Source organism: Molothrus ater, chromosome 16 (assembly GCF_012460135.2).
Source record: "Molothrus ater isolate BHLD 08-10-18 breed brown headed cowbird chromosome 16, BPBGC_Mater_1.1, whole genome shotgun sequence".
NCBI classification, from domain to species: domain Eukaryota; kingdom Metazoa; phylum Chordata; class Aves; order Passeriformes; family Icteridae; genus Molothrus; species Molothrus ater.
Window position 1 is genome coordinate 9,431,805 of NC_050493.2, and position 14,367 is coordinate 9,446,171.

The 14,367-nt window shown below is 41.0% G+C and overlaps 1 protein-coding gene across 3 annotated transcripts in view; it reads left to right on the top strand.

The window, feature by feature from the left end:
• SHISA9 (shisa family member 9) overlaps positions 1-14,367 on the top strand; it is a 179,105-nt gene that overhangs the window by 143,141 nt on the left and 21,597 nt on the right. The window lies entirely within an intron of this gene.

Consider the following 14,367-nt stretch of genomic DNA (forward strand, 5'->3'; position numbering starts at 1 on the left):
AGGAAAGATGGAGAAAGAGTGGCAGGTTACCCTACCAACCAAGCCAAGGGATCTTATCAGCAAGAACCACTCCTGGGTGAAACATGACTGTAGATAGGGCATAGACATGCCATGTAAAAGACCAAAACGTGGGCTAAAAATCCATAATTAAGATATAGAAGAGAAGAAAAAATGATTGCTACACAATTTATCTGTTATTGTACTGGAAACAAGCTATTAACCACTGTATTTCTGGCTGTAAATATATAATACAAAGAGAATTTTCCTGATGTAGCATTGATTAACGTTGGAGGTAAATTATAATAAATACAAAAGGAAAATCACTTACAGCATATTGAGCTTCTGTGGGAAGTTTGAGTAATGATCCATTATTGTAAACAGGAATTATTTACAGTACCATGTTGTGAGAAGCAATAGTTCTGACAGAATTAATACAAGGACATTGCCGTTGGTCACAGAGGAAGTTCACAGGCATGCAAATATCAGAGCTTCCAGCAGGCTCCCCTTAGGGCAGGGACTGTGCCTTTTTCTGCCTGGCAAATTCTTAGCACATCAGGAATAAATAAATAAAAACAAGACTGTATGGAAAAGTGTTCCAAATAATCGATGTAACATTGAAAGAGTTCATTGCTTCAGTCAGCTGAGCAGGAAGGTTCTTGCCCAGCAGCAAAAGCCCTTCAGGCAGGTAACATTCCCAGGGATGAAAACCTGACCCCACGCTTCGCCCCTGTTGATGATGTTGTGCCCAGAATTTCAGTTTTCAGAGACTGGTAATTTAACCTGTCATAAGTGAAAGTTCCCAGAAAACAGGGCCCTGAGCACCTGCCTGTGTTTGACACGAAGGCAGAGAAGGTTGAGACTTTGGCTTCTGTGAGTTCTAGAGCAAAACGAGATTGAATGCAGAGAAGCAAAGCTGCTGCCAAGACGATTTTGCTCCCAACAATAAAAGAAAAGGACAGCATACAAATCATACGTGTGTGTGCCTGGCAGGAGTCCACAAAGCCTTGTTCTTGGAAGACATTCTGAGAAAGCTAAAGAGGCATTCTGCAATCCATTAAAAATAATGTATGCAGAGTAATGGGTTATAACTAGAAATGTCTGAGAATAGAAGCATCAATTTTACTTTTCCTTCTGGGCCTGTACTTAGTTTTTGGATGAACTGCACTGTGAAAGACCAGTGGGTGACAACAGTCCAACTAATAAGGAGAAAGACATGGCAGAAGAGGTCGTATTATAAAGGGCTATAAACTGTCCCCTATGCAGCCTGACTTCTGACACATTTTACTTCAGGCAGGTACTGTTGGGCAGACACTCAAAATCTGTCCCGGGTGTTGTTCTCCTGCCAAGATGCACTTGGGTTCAAAAGCACTGTTAATTAGCATCATTAGCAGTCCCCCATTCATCATTTTGTATCAGCTAATCATGGTTCTTAGAGGAACTTAAATTTGATGTAGTGGCACTGTAACAAATTATTGAAACCCAACACCCGGTATTTCTGTTTGAGTGTCAATTCATCAGGAGGGAAAAGGTCCAGTTTTGAAATGTTCCTCACATCCTGTAAACCCATCCAACTTACCCTGCTGAGAAGTAAAGCACTGTAAGACAATAGCTTATTATTTGGATTGTAGCTAAATAAAAGAAGAAAAATCCCCAAGACAGTGAAGTCAGTCCTCGGTACGTTGATAATACTGCATGAATACAGACACCAGTGAGAGTGGTTATATTCCAGACTGGAAATAAAATTCCTGTGGCTTAATAAAAGACAGACCAGAGGGAAATGTCATGGGATAACAACCACCCCACCTTCAAGGCTTCAGTGCAAAAGCAACCCATATTCATTTGCAAGGACTGAGAGTTAATTTAACAACTCATTTTTATTCAGTAGCTTTTGTGAAAAGGGTTGTTGATCTCAGTGGCGTTATAACACACAGCTCTGAATGAGAAACTGATTAAGTTGGTCTTGTCAGGAGGGTCAAGGAGATGGATGGGGTGAGATGTGCTCATTGGGGTACAGAGTTTCTGTGTGAGATGGGGCACGCTGGTCGTGGCAAATGCAAATAAACACAGGCTGAAATAAACACTGTGCTGAGGAGGGAAAAGGTACTGTGAATTTAATTCAGCAGCAGCACTTTTGTAAATTGAGCAGCACTGAGGTACCACTAGTGAAGATGTGCTGAACTACTGAAATTCAGTTTATAAATATTGGCCTAACTCCATTAAAGTAGGTGTTCATGAAAAACGTTCAGACAGAGCTTCAGAAATGTTCTAAATTTCTCTGCTTCTGCCATTCTCAAAAAGTGCCAGTTCCACCAAGAGCAAAGTAAAGCCTGAGCACTGATCAAAACTTCACACTAAATAATATAGTTTTCAAAATATTAGATCTACATTTTTATACTTTTGCCTCAGCTTACAAATTATACAATATATGAGTTTGTATTGAAGTAGAGAAAAGAATGAAGAGAATCATAAGAAAATAGAGGCCATAAAAGCAATAACCTACTAGCAGAGAGACTTGAGGAATTAATACTTTTTGATTCCAGAAAAAAGAAAAGACACTGTCCAACAAGGAGTTTATGGAGGCAACTTTCTTTGTTGTAGACACACACCAAAGTGGAAGGCAAAACATTAGGCTGGAGATATTTTCAGAGAGATCTGAATCCTATTGCTGCCTCCATGAGACAGCACAGACACCTGTGTGCAGATGTTTTTGAGGGCACAGACAGCACAGACACCTGTGTGCAGATATTTTTGAGGGCAATGTAGCACAGACTAATCAAACTCAAGAGAAGACGTGGCTGAAGATGCCCCACAGCCGAGCAGTCATTCCCAGCACACATCATAGGGAGGAGAAAGACACAGGAAAAGGTCTAACTTAGGCTAGTGAAGAACAGAAATAAAACAAAAAGAAAAGGCTCAGAGAGAAGCCTGACACAGTACAATTCCCTGGCCGGAGGAGCTGTGGCTGTCAGGAGCACCCCTGGGACACTGAGCCAGCAGAAGGGTCCTGGCTGCAGAGCTCCTGGCACACGCACAGCGACACCTGGGGCACCTCTCACCCACAGCAGGGCAGTGCCACAGGCTCACCTGCCCAGCCCAGCAGGACTAATCCATCCTGAGTCCATCACTGGACAGGTGAAGGCGTTTCCAGCCTTCTCCTCCTGTCAGCTCAGTGTTATTCTTGCCTGTGCAACGTGCCCATGATCATGCAGCCCTTTAAACCTCATTCCTAGAGGAACAGGGGCCTGTGCCTGGCCTGCTGCAGTTATTTTGATAATGCTTTTCAGTAAAGACTGCTTAGAACAAAATATTTGCATTTTGGCAAAAAGATTGCAGTTGGGTGGAGGGGTTCAATGTGTGTTCAGGTGAGGGAAGACTTTTAAAAGCCTCTGAAATTTGCTTCTCCAAAGCAGCAAGATTTTCTCATTTATTTAGACATATATTCGTCATTGTTCTTTAAGAGTAGAGGTGTCACTCTGCAAAAGGCCATTAAAATGCAAAAATAGAACTAGGCCATCTCTGTGCTGCACGTCAGGGTATGTGCAGGGACGTTATTGATCACAGAAATTACACATAAGAGGTTCCTAAAATAACACAGGGGGAGAGGCAGCAGCTCTCACAGTTGTCTTTTAAGTCTGAAGGTTCAAAATAAAATGGGATCATTATTGAAATGTTAAAGAGGAATAGAAAGTTCCTGTTGATACAAGATTGCCTATGTCCTAATTACAGAAAGATTTTCTGTCTTCCTTTTCCTCCAGTCCCCTATCTACTTGGCACTTCCTTCAAAAGGAGATGTGCATCATCAATAGAGAAAATATTAACATCAATAGAGAAAAATATTAATCAAATAATCTGAAGGCTGAAGTCACTTACACTTTGGAATGATTCCTAAGATTATTTGTAATATTAAAATTAAATTGTAGCTTTTAATGTTATATTAATTTCCCCCCAAAAATGCAATATAAACTCAAATAAAAATATAAAGTGAGTTCTCTCCCCTAGTAAATGCCTGGGTGGTAATTCCAAGGGGGAATATGGAAAGATATTTGTTCCTTGTTCCTCAGGACAAGTTCTGAAATCCACAATTTTAGATGCAAGAAGGAAAGTGTATTATAAAATCCATTTCTCCATTTTCTATTACTGCTTGTCCCTAGTGCCTAAGCATGAAACAGAGTTATTTTACCTCTTGCTGATGTCATCAGTGGCTGCACCAGGACACAGCTGTGAGTAAATGAGTGCTAGAGCAGGGAAGGGCGTGTGGTGGGTTCCCAGCAGGAGCCCTGGGCTGAGCACCTGGCGGGAGCAGGAGCCTCCTGGGGCTCTGGGAACACCAGCCGTGAGTCAGGCACTCCAAGGGGCCTTGACAGCCACAGCCGCGGGGCTGGATGGCATTCGCTTTAAAAAAGGAGCTGGGCACAGGTCAGCTCTGAATTTACCCACACAGCACGTACCCACCCTGCTTTGCTGGCAGTGTAAGAGCTGAGGATTCACCTCAGAGGCCAAAAGCAAATGAGATGGGCTCAGTCTCAGAGACTCCCCCACCAAAGACTTCATTTTCCTTCTCAAAAAGAGTTATTTGTCTGATGCTGTCTCGCCTAATTATTTTCCCCTGAAACTCTTGTGCATATATTTGAATAAAACAACATTATGTAAATAGAAAATAATTCAACTCTAGAAATCATTGCAATAACAATGTGGAACACACCATAACTAAGCAGCTAAATGTTAGGATATTATTCTGCATAAAGGGCCAATCCAAATTACTGTGGCTTGTATAAATGCCTGCTTAGATAAGGCTTGGCATTGATTAAAAGAACCATACATAGGGCTCTAAAATACTACTTTAATAAATTTATTTATATTTAGTTTTTAGAAGCTAACATATAAAGATTCAAATAATCAAATTGTCCCTTTTGGGAGGCAGGACATCACTATTCACTAAAAAAAACCAAAACAACAATTTCAAGAAACTAGCAAATATCAACATCAGAAAACAGAAGAGGGATCACACCTGAGGGAAAAGAAGGGCAGGTTTGAAGAGCTGTTAGAAAAATTATATTCCATTTCTATTTGATGGCCCAGAAGGATTCATCTGCACACTGGGAAAAAGGACTTGGGCCCACCATGTGTCATTATCTTTGAGAATTCATCCAAGGAATGAAATTCTGTAAAACACTCAAAAACAAGGTGTGCTGTCAAGCCTTAGAACAGAACACAATTAAAACAATTTAGTATTCATTTAATTCATGATTTAAGGCACAAGAGAAAGGAAGGGAGAAAGGAATAGAAATGGAGATGGTCATGAATAACCACTAATGCATATTTCTCAGGAATAAATGGAGCTTAACCTGAGCAATTCCCTTTCATGTCAGTGTAACAGGCCCTTTGGATGGGGGAATGCTGTAGATATAAAAAAATCTCGATTTTTAATAGGCTTTCAGAAGCTTTTTCTAAAAGGTTGGTGCAAAATTGTCTGAAAACTGTTTTCAGGAAATAATTCTAAATGATCCTATTTTTTAGTGGAGGGATGCAGTGAATGGAGCTCTGTAGTAATTTATTCTGCCTTCAATATTTTCAGTAATGAGGAGGACAACGGGACAGTGTACAAATACTTATTAAATTTGTGAACACCATCAAGCTGGAAGGTGTTTTAAAGATTTTGAAGGACAGAATTGGAATTCAAAAGATCGTAAAAAGCTGAAACACGCAGTGAAAAACAAGGTGCATTCCTATTAAATGTGTTTAAGAAAAATTATTGTGAAGAGCGGTCTGACATAAAAGGATTTTTGGGCTTTAGGGGATTGAAGGCAAAAATGGATCAACAAAACTCTGCTGATGCCAGAGAAGAAGCTGTGTATTAGAGGGCATAATTAAGTAGACATCCTGCAAGATACGAGACGTGTGAGAAGACATGAAATGCCAAACCTCAAGAAAGATGTATTCAGAAAGGCTGGATTTCTGAAACCTCTAATCATTCTATGTGAGAAAAATTAAAACACTCATTCTGTGGTGCTGAGACTTCGAAATACATAAAGTGCTGCAGCACAAGGAATAGTCATGGTCCTTTGAAAAGCCAGTCATTTGAATTTCCAGGGAGTCTGTGCAACAGGAGAACATGCAACCTACTTCATAAGCAATAAATGTTGTTCTCTGCTGTTTTAAGAGATAACAAATTATGACTGTTTATCTGGGAACAGAATTCTAACTCTTCCCTGACCTTCTATCTTTTTTCTCTGAGCTTTTGATTGCTTAAGAGACTCAGAACCTGACATTAACACGCCTGCACATGGGGGTTGGGAATGGAGACAGCCACACCTGGATGCTACAGGTGCACTGTGGTCCCTGATAGAATTTCCTCTTTATTCTTTTAAAGAATAAATTAGATTATGCCAGCAAGTAAAAAGCACACTCATCTCCATTGCTGGGCCAGGTATGTCAGGACAGAAGATGCCACTGGGATGTGCTTCAGGTGAGATAAATATTGAAGCAAAATATTTCTTAGGTCTCCCATTAGCCAGATAATTCATTAGAGAAATTGTCCTCCACCTTTGCTGGCTGGAATGGAAACAACAATGAGCAACTTTCCCCCTATTTTAACTCTTCCTTAAATCTTACTCTTAATTGCTTTTGCCCTTGAATGATGTGAGAATCCTGCAGGTAATTTGCTACCCAAAAGCTACAGGCAAGGGACTGCTAACTTACTGCTTAGACAAAACAGTGAATAACAAAGGCACAAAGTTGGCTTCTATAATTTTATACTGTCTGGTCTTTTCCTTCTAAACTGTTACTACATGGTATATGGATAGGTAATAGACAAATTAATAGGGTGCCTGAAGCAAGGAAATTTTTAATGTATTCAAACCATTACAGTTAAAGAAAACAATAAACAAGGCATACAAATATTTAGAATAACATTATAATGACAGGCACATTGCCCTTGTGTTAAAGTATATTAATTGCTGGAAACAAAGTAATTTCATTGAAAGACAAAGCAGTCAAAACAACAGATCTGAGCTGGCTGGTACATCTTAGCAGACTCTATTTCTGGGGAGAGGTACAGGAGTGTTTGATTTGTAAAACAACTGGGAAAGTATAAAGAACATTCTTCTGGGCAATAAAAAAATTCTGTTGTGTAAGTCAAATTTGCTGAATTTATCTTTTCTTAATTTGCATCGCTAAGGATATTTGCAGTGCTCAAAGTATGTATAACTGGTGGGTTTAATTAATTTCTCAACTGTGCTACTTGAGGCAAAAGAAGATGAAGAAAACCAGAAACGTGGGCAGGAGTGAGAACACAGCACTGCTCCCTGCCCTCCCACAACTCAAGCACTGGAAATTGATATGGAAGCAGGGTCCTGATATCTCCAGAGTTCATCTGCTTCTTGCCTCCTTAGAGGTTATAATCCTCTGTTTGTGAAGCCACAATGGGTAGTGGTAGAGAAGATTACTATGTCACAAATCCTATCAGAGGATTATAAGTCTGTCAGGTTGTGAGTAATTATGATGGAAAAGCAAACCTCCAGAGGACATAAAAATAACCTTCATAAAAGGAGATCCGCTGCCACATAATAAAAGTCTACATGGAAAACCAACCTCAGACTGCAGCTCTTTTGTAAAGCAGGAGCCCAGAAAATATTACAAGGATGTGAGTGTGATGGTACAGTATGGAGCCCAGGGGAAATGAAAAGCAGAAGAGAGAGGCTTCCAGCCAGTTTAGTCACAAGGCCAGTGATATTCCACTCCCACCCTCCTCGGTTGGCAGTAAAACAGCCAACTGATTTCACAGAACTCTGCTCCTACACACTTGGAGCCTAACCAGAAACAAGGAGCCCAAACCTGAAACATGATGAAGGCCCCATCTCCTAAATCCCTGTGACCACAGAGAATTCAGCACCTCACAGTGCCACAGACTTCATCTAGAAGAAGCTTCAGTCTACAGGTCTTGATTTTAACTGATAGACAAAGATGCAGTTGCCTCTTTCCCCATTTGCAACCTGTCACAAAGAGTTCAGAAGAGCTCCCAGGCATAAGATTCTTACATAGATACATGTAATTCCCATAGATTTGAACATAAAGTGATTGCAGCACATTTAGTAAGAAAAAGGCCCATTTACAGGAACACTGAGTGTTCTTCCCTGGCTGGACACAGCAGTGGAGCCTCACATCTCTTTGGTCACACTGCTACTGATTTTCCTTCTTTTATGTTTCAACTCCACTCCCACCCATTCACCCACCCCTTATATCATTATTAAAAGAAATACAATCTCTGACTTTCACATAGGTAAGTTTCTGAAGGATGTAGATAGAAATTAAAGGAGTGGAGGCGGGAGGATTTATATTGTAAAAGTAGTGCTGTCCTCATCTTCACTTCAGATAAAAGTAGTTCAAATGAAGAGTCCATCTGTTTTTGAGTATGGTGTGAGTGCCTTCATCTGACAGCAGCAGAGAATTCCACAGCACTGGAATGAAACTTGGGAATTTTGCCATTTAGAAACACACACAGGGCATTGTTTGAGCAACAGCAGCACTGTCACTACACAGGTCACTGATACATCTCTGCAGTTCATCTCCTGCCAGAGGAAAATCAGCTTCTCCTAAGATAAGCACCAAAGGCAGAGCACCATGGATTTTATGACCTGGCTCTCAACTTTCTTTCCCATGTCCAGATGTAAGGCATTGTCTCTGAACATCAGCCCATGAACCTCCCTACCATAATTCTTCCTCATGAGGACTGCACCCACAGTAACCTTGTTCATGGGTGTCTCAGAGGAGATCAAGGTGCCCAGAGCTGCCACGCTGTCTCTCCTTTGGTGCCAGCCAGCTCTGTGCTCCTGCTGGTGCACAGGCACTCCCAGCCTGTGCTCTGTGCTGCCAGCACAGCCCCAGCACCATGGGCCACAGGGAGCCCAGTGCCTCTGCTCTGACAGTGGAACTGCATCTCCTGGGGGGCAGGACAGCCTGTCCTCAGAGATCACTGAGGTTACGTGTGTGAGGGACCACACAGCCTCTGCCATGGGAGACAGCAGCAGAGTGAGGGGCTAATTGTGCAGGCAGTGAATATAAAACATCAGAGCTCAGTGTGCTGGGAGACTCCTGCACTCAGTGGCACCACAGAGAATCCCAGCACGATGGGACTGAGTCCTACAGTGACTTGCTAGGACAGAGAGATGCATCAGTCAGTATGTTTGGTGACATGCATTTATACTGTAGACTGTCACTTCCATTAACAGAAACATCTTTTTTTGCTGAATGAAATGCCATCCCAATCATCTCAGATCTTTTCTGTGATTGTGATTAGATGGGTAGGTTGTCTGTGTTACAAGAATGTTTTTGTGATATGGTGCAGAGACAGAACAGATCACTGACTAGCATAAATTGCCATGAAAAAGATGTATTGTCTCAGAGCTATCACATTTAGGGACAACTACTCACATGACTTGTGCATCACTGATGAGAAAAGCAAAAAAGTCTGCAGGTCTTAAAGGACAAAGATATATAGGGATGACTTACAACAGCATTATATACAGGACAACACAGCTCTATGGATTACTGAGGGTAGAACCTCATTGCAAGGCCACTAGTGTTGAGAAAAGGCAGCAGTAATGATAAAAGATTGGAAAGATTGAAAGTAGCGAAATTATTATTTCAGAGGAGAGACAAATATTTGAAAAGTGGTAAAAAAAACCATTCAAAATTAGGAATGATAAAGAAGTTGGATTGCAAGCATCTGTTCTTGCAAAAATACAAAATCACTTAAATTGCAAGGCAGAGAAATTAAGATTAGATGAGAGGAATACTTATCAGTTTAGGACTTGTGCTAGACTATGGAAAACGTTGCAGCAGAATGCCAATAATTTGTTAAGACCAGAAATACCACTTTTCAACTATGTGGTGAATAAGGCTATGGATATTTGTAATAGCAAATAAAAACAAAATTATTCAAGTTTGTAAGGTTTTGGGCATAACCTGTTCCTCACTCTGGGAATGACCCCTAGAGTATGGGATAAGCACACACCTTTCAGAGACTGTTTTGCATATCAGCCCCACTAGGGCTCCTACAGCCCCCTGTCACACATTTAGTGTGGGCAGAGCGGCTGCCACACACCTCAGGGTGTCAGCATGTGGACAAACTGGGCACTGTCTCATGGACATGGCACCCTGGTTTTGATGCACCACCCTCTGCAGAACAAACCCTTGCATGGGCTGGGTATGAATAAGGATATCCTTTAAAATACAGCATTTAATGCAAATCTGAAGGAAGGGGTAAAGAATGTAAATAAAGACAATGACAGTGGCATTACAATACCTACAAAGACACAAAATACTAAAGTTATAAAGGTGCAAGAAAATGCACAAACACAAAAGCCTCTGTGAGGGTCAGTTCAATTGCAGAAGGACAATCTACAGAGAGGGAAGAACAAATACATAGGGCAAAGGTTGGAGTGTCACTCCAACAGTGAGTTCTGAATGGACAACAGTCTTATTATAAAGGGAGAAAGAGAAAAGAATTACTGTACAGCCATAGTCACATTGTTGAAATCCTACAGTTGTCATCATATGGAGGATTTTTCAGAACCAGCATCTGCAGCTTCTCTTGGTGAAGCTTGTAGGAACAAGAGTATGGATTTGCAGTGCTGGATGAGCTGGTCTTATGATTAAGTATATTAGACTCAAGAACAAAGAGGCAAATATGCTTCTCATGTCATTGTAGTTATGGATGGGAGGGGAGCAATTTTATACTGATATTCTCTAATCACTCAGCTCTCTCCTCTTTTCATAGCTGTTATTTTCAATTTTAGTTAGTTCGGGGCATATCTTTTTCTCCTGAGTATCTGAAAATGCTCAGCTATTATTATATTTTGCTCTGATTTTTCTCTTTTTTCCCCTTTGACTCCCCAGACTTCTTTTGTCTGTCTTGCTCTCATTTCTTTTGTATGTGTGTCTGCAGGTGGCTTTTATAGCAAAATCTCATTCTGCTTTCCTGGCCTCCCCCCACCCTCTCCTGTTTTGTTACTGCATTGCCTTTCTCATTTGTGCTTTTCCTGATGCCTGTAACCACTCATTTCCTAATAGATTCCATTCTGTGCCTATGGAGTTTGTTCATTTTCCCTGTCCTCAAGCACTGAATCATTGGCTTCATTGTACAGAAAGGAATGACTCCCAGGCCACTCTGCAGAGCAGGTTCCCCTCTCCCGTGGCTGAAGAGGAGGAGGGAAGTGGCTGAGCTCAAGGGATGCCCATGGCAGGCTCCTGGCTCTGGAGCAGTGAACAAGCTCATTATTGCTGCAGCCTCCTCACAGCCCTTCCTCTAACCCTGAGTCTCCCACAGCTCTGGCAGCTTCTTGACAAGATTAATCAAACTAGGTGAAGGCACAGCGTATGCTACAGAAAATGCAGAAATCAAACTGCTCAGCTTTGAGTGTTTTGCCCCATTCATACAAGGAACTATGATTAGTTTTACCTTGAGTTCTTATTTGTATTTAATACTTGCTGACATGCCCATTACCTGGTTCCTGAATGAAGTGCATAATTCAGATATAACACCACCTTAGTTGGACAGAGTGCAGAATAATTACAGTGACCAATAACATTATTGCCTCGTGATTCACACTAAACTAACTCCAAAGTTCACAATCAGAGAGGGCTGCCAAAAAGCATTTTCACTTGAAAAATGCAGTAAACAGTTAACTGTAATATCTTCAGTTGCTGAGCTACAGGTCAAGGTAGTAAAGAGATAAGGTAATGATCAATATTTGTCAGCTACTAGGGAGACCAGAAACCAATGCCTCAGCCTTTCCAAAGGCTCACTGTTGGTGGCTGGGATATAAACCTCACTTTCTCTAGCTATAAACTGGTTTTGGTGCAGCTTCCTTCCAGTTATTTTCTTATCCATGTGTCCCCCAGCAGCTTTTTTATACCTAGAGGTCTTAAGGGAATTACAATAAAAAACACCCCAGCATAAAAAAAAATTAAATTTTTCCTTTTTTCCCTGTCCCATTTTCTGCCCATCAGACATCTAACTTGTGTGTGGTGAGCTCCAGCATATTTCAAACTCTTCATTTTGGGCTGGTAGCAGGAAGACAGAGAGCAAACCACAAACACTTCATCCACAATGACCCCTCAAAGTTTCAGAAGGTTAGGGAGCAGGCTGGCATGGCATTTCCTCGCTTCAGCAAAAAATAAGATAGGTTGGGAATATTGCAGGTTTTTTACAATATCACCATTGCTAATCAGGTCTGATTATTCATGCTAGAAGCTGTGGCACAAACAGTTTTTTGAGTATTTGTGGTGTTCATACTCTGCTTTTTAAAAATAAATACATAACTTGGCAGGGGCACAATGCAGCTGGTTGTATGGAATACTGTGGTGGACAATACCAGTGTCACATTGCCAAAAATAATCTGTGAGCACAGCCACAGCTTTCGGGTTAAAGTTGACCCCATTCAGTGAAGCAGCAATTTGCAAATACCAATCACAGAATATTTGGTTTACAAGTATAAATAATTTCACTTGGCACAAGGGGTCACTGGTAAAGCTGGTAGGGATTTTTGTCTTTAAACTGTCTTCCAACTGAAGAATATTTTGTATCACAAAATATTTTGAAGAATCCAAATCATTATTATTTCCTCCCTGAAATGTAACAATCACTATTTTTTCCAACTTCAAATTGGAAAAAAAAATTTAAACAAATCTCAGATTTTGCATGAACATCTTGTGAATTAATGTCTTATTGTGAATCAAATGTCTTATTTCCTGAGAGACTCCCAATTCTGTATTGCTGAGACTGAAGGAGTGTTAAGTATGATACTACCAAGGCCAATCCCTTTTTTAGTTATAAATGTGGATTGCCCCAAGGTAGGGCAGTGCTGCTCAAAACCTCCTAGTTGCTCACAGATTTCTGGGCTCCTGCACTGTGGTTAGACTGGCACTGCCCACAGCCCAGCCTGCTGCAGAATTTACATTGCACCACTGCTGCTTCAGTTATGAGCATTTCCTGAGCAGCATCCAAATACAGGTGAATTTACTTCCCTACATCATCAAGTTAACTACATAGGCAGAAAATGACACAAGTGTGCTCACTTATTTCTAGAAAACCAAAGGTAAGGAATCAGATCACACACTTTAGTGAGCTTGTGAACACATGCAACATTCAGCAGTAATGGCCAGTTAGACTAAAATTTAGTTTGATTTAGATTTAGACAGATGTATATATCAAGCTGAGATTTCTCTTGTAGGCCCTAGGAGTTCACTCCAATGGGAGCCTCTTTATAAATAGGAATCATTCTTCAGTATGGCTAAACAGCACTTTTCCAGAGGTGGCCTTTTGCTTGATTCACTTTGTGCAAATGGCCAATTGAATGAGTAATTGGAGCTGTGTCTTCTATGTGATGACTTAGTCTTGTGTAAGCATCTGGCTGTGTGTGAGGGGCACTGTGTTAGTCAGTGTGGCAGTGTGAGAATGACTGTCTTTAATTCGCTTGAAATTCATAATTTAGAAGAGCCTTGGGCTTTTAAAAAGACAGAAGAGAAGTCAAAGAAGATCTAGAAATTGAAAACATATTTCCTTACATCTTTGCAAACACTCAGGGGAGAAAATGACAGCACCATCAGTAACCCAGCAACTGAGAAGCAACAGAGTCTGCCACTGAACACCCGGACAAAGCACAAGTTCAACGTGGTCATCTTCCCCAGTACATTCCTGGGGTAGCTCTCTCCACTGTGTTTGGAGAGATGACTGAATAAAACTGATATGTCTAAGTAAGAAACAGATACAGACTCCTGTCCTAGTTAGCTATGCCTTGTTTACATTGTTTTTACAAGTCTCCATGGCTGGAAGTCGTTTCAGCAGTGAGTGTGGTGCTCATAATATTTTTAATGCAGTAAAATTATGATGTTTTGACATATAATAATAATTGAATAATAATTGCCACAAGGGGACTTGATAACAGTAGCATCCATGAAGTACTGATTTAGCTCTACTCAGAAGACAAATCCATGACTGTAGGGTCAAAAAGTTGACACTTTCCTTACAGTGAAGGTCCCACCCATGCTGGTACCTTCAGTGCTGCCCTTTACTGAAATACAGCTGTGCTGGCATTCCTGCTCAAAGTGCACTCACAGATGCAGCCAGAGGAGAGAGATATTTCGAAGGTGTGGATGGTTTGGAAAGAGTGGGCAGCTATTCATTGGTTCAAACATTCTATTGAGAGGGTGTACTCCAGAGATGGAATGGGAATGGGTACAGGATTGCAGAAACTCCTGCTCTAAGAGTCACTCACTTGCCTCAGACATGCCAGTACTAGAACTGAACAGAAACATACTGAGAATTTTTACTTACTACAAAATAACAATTCCTTAAAACAACAACTG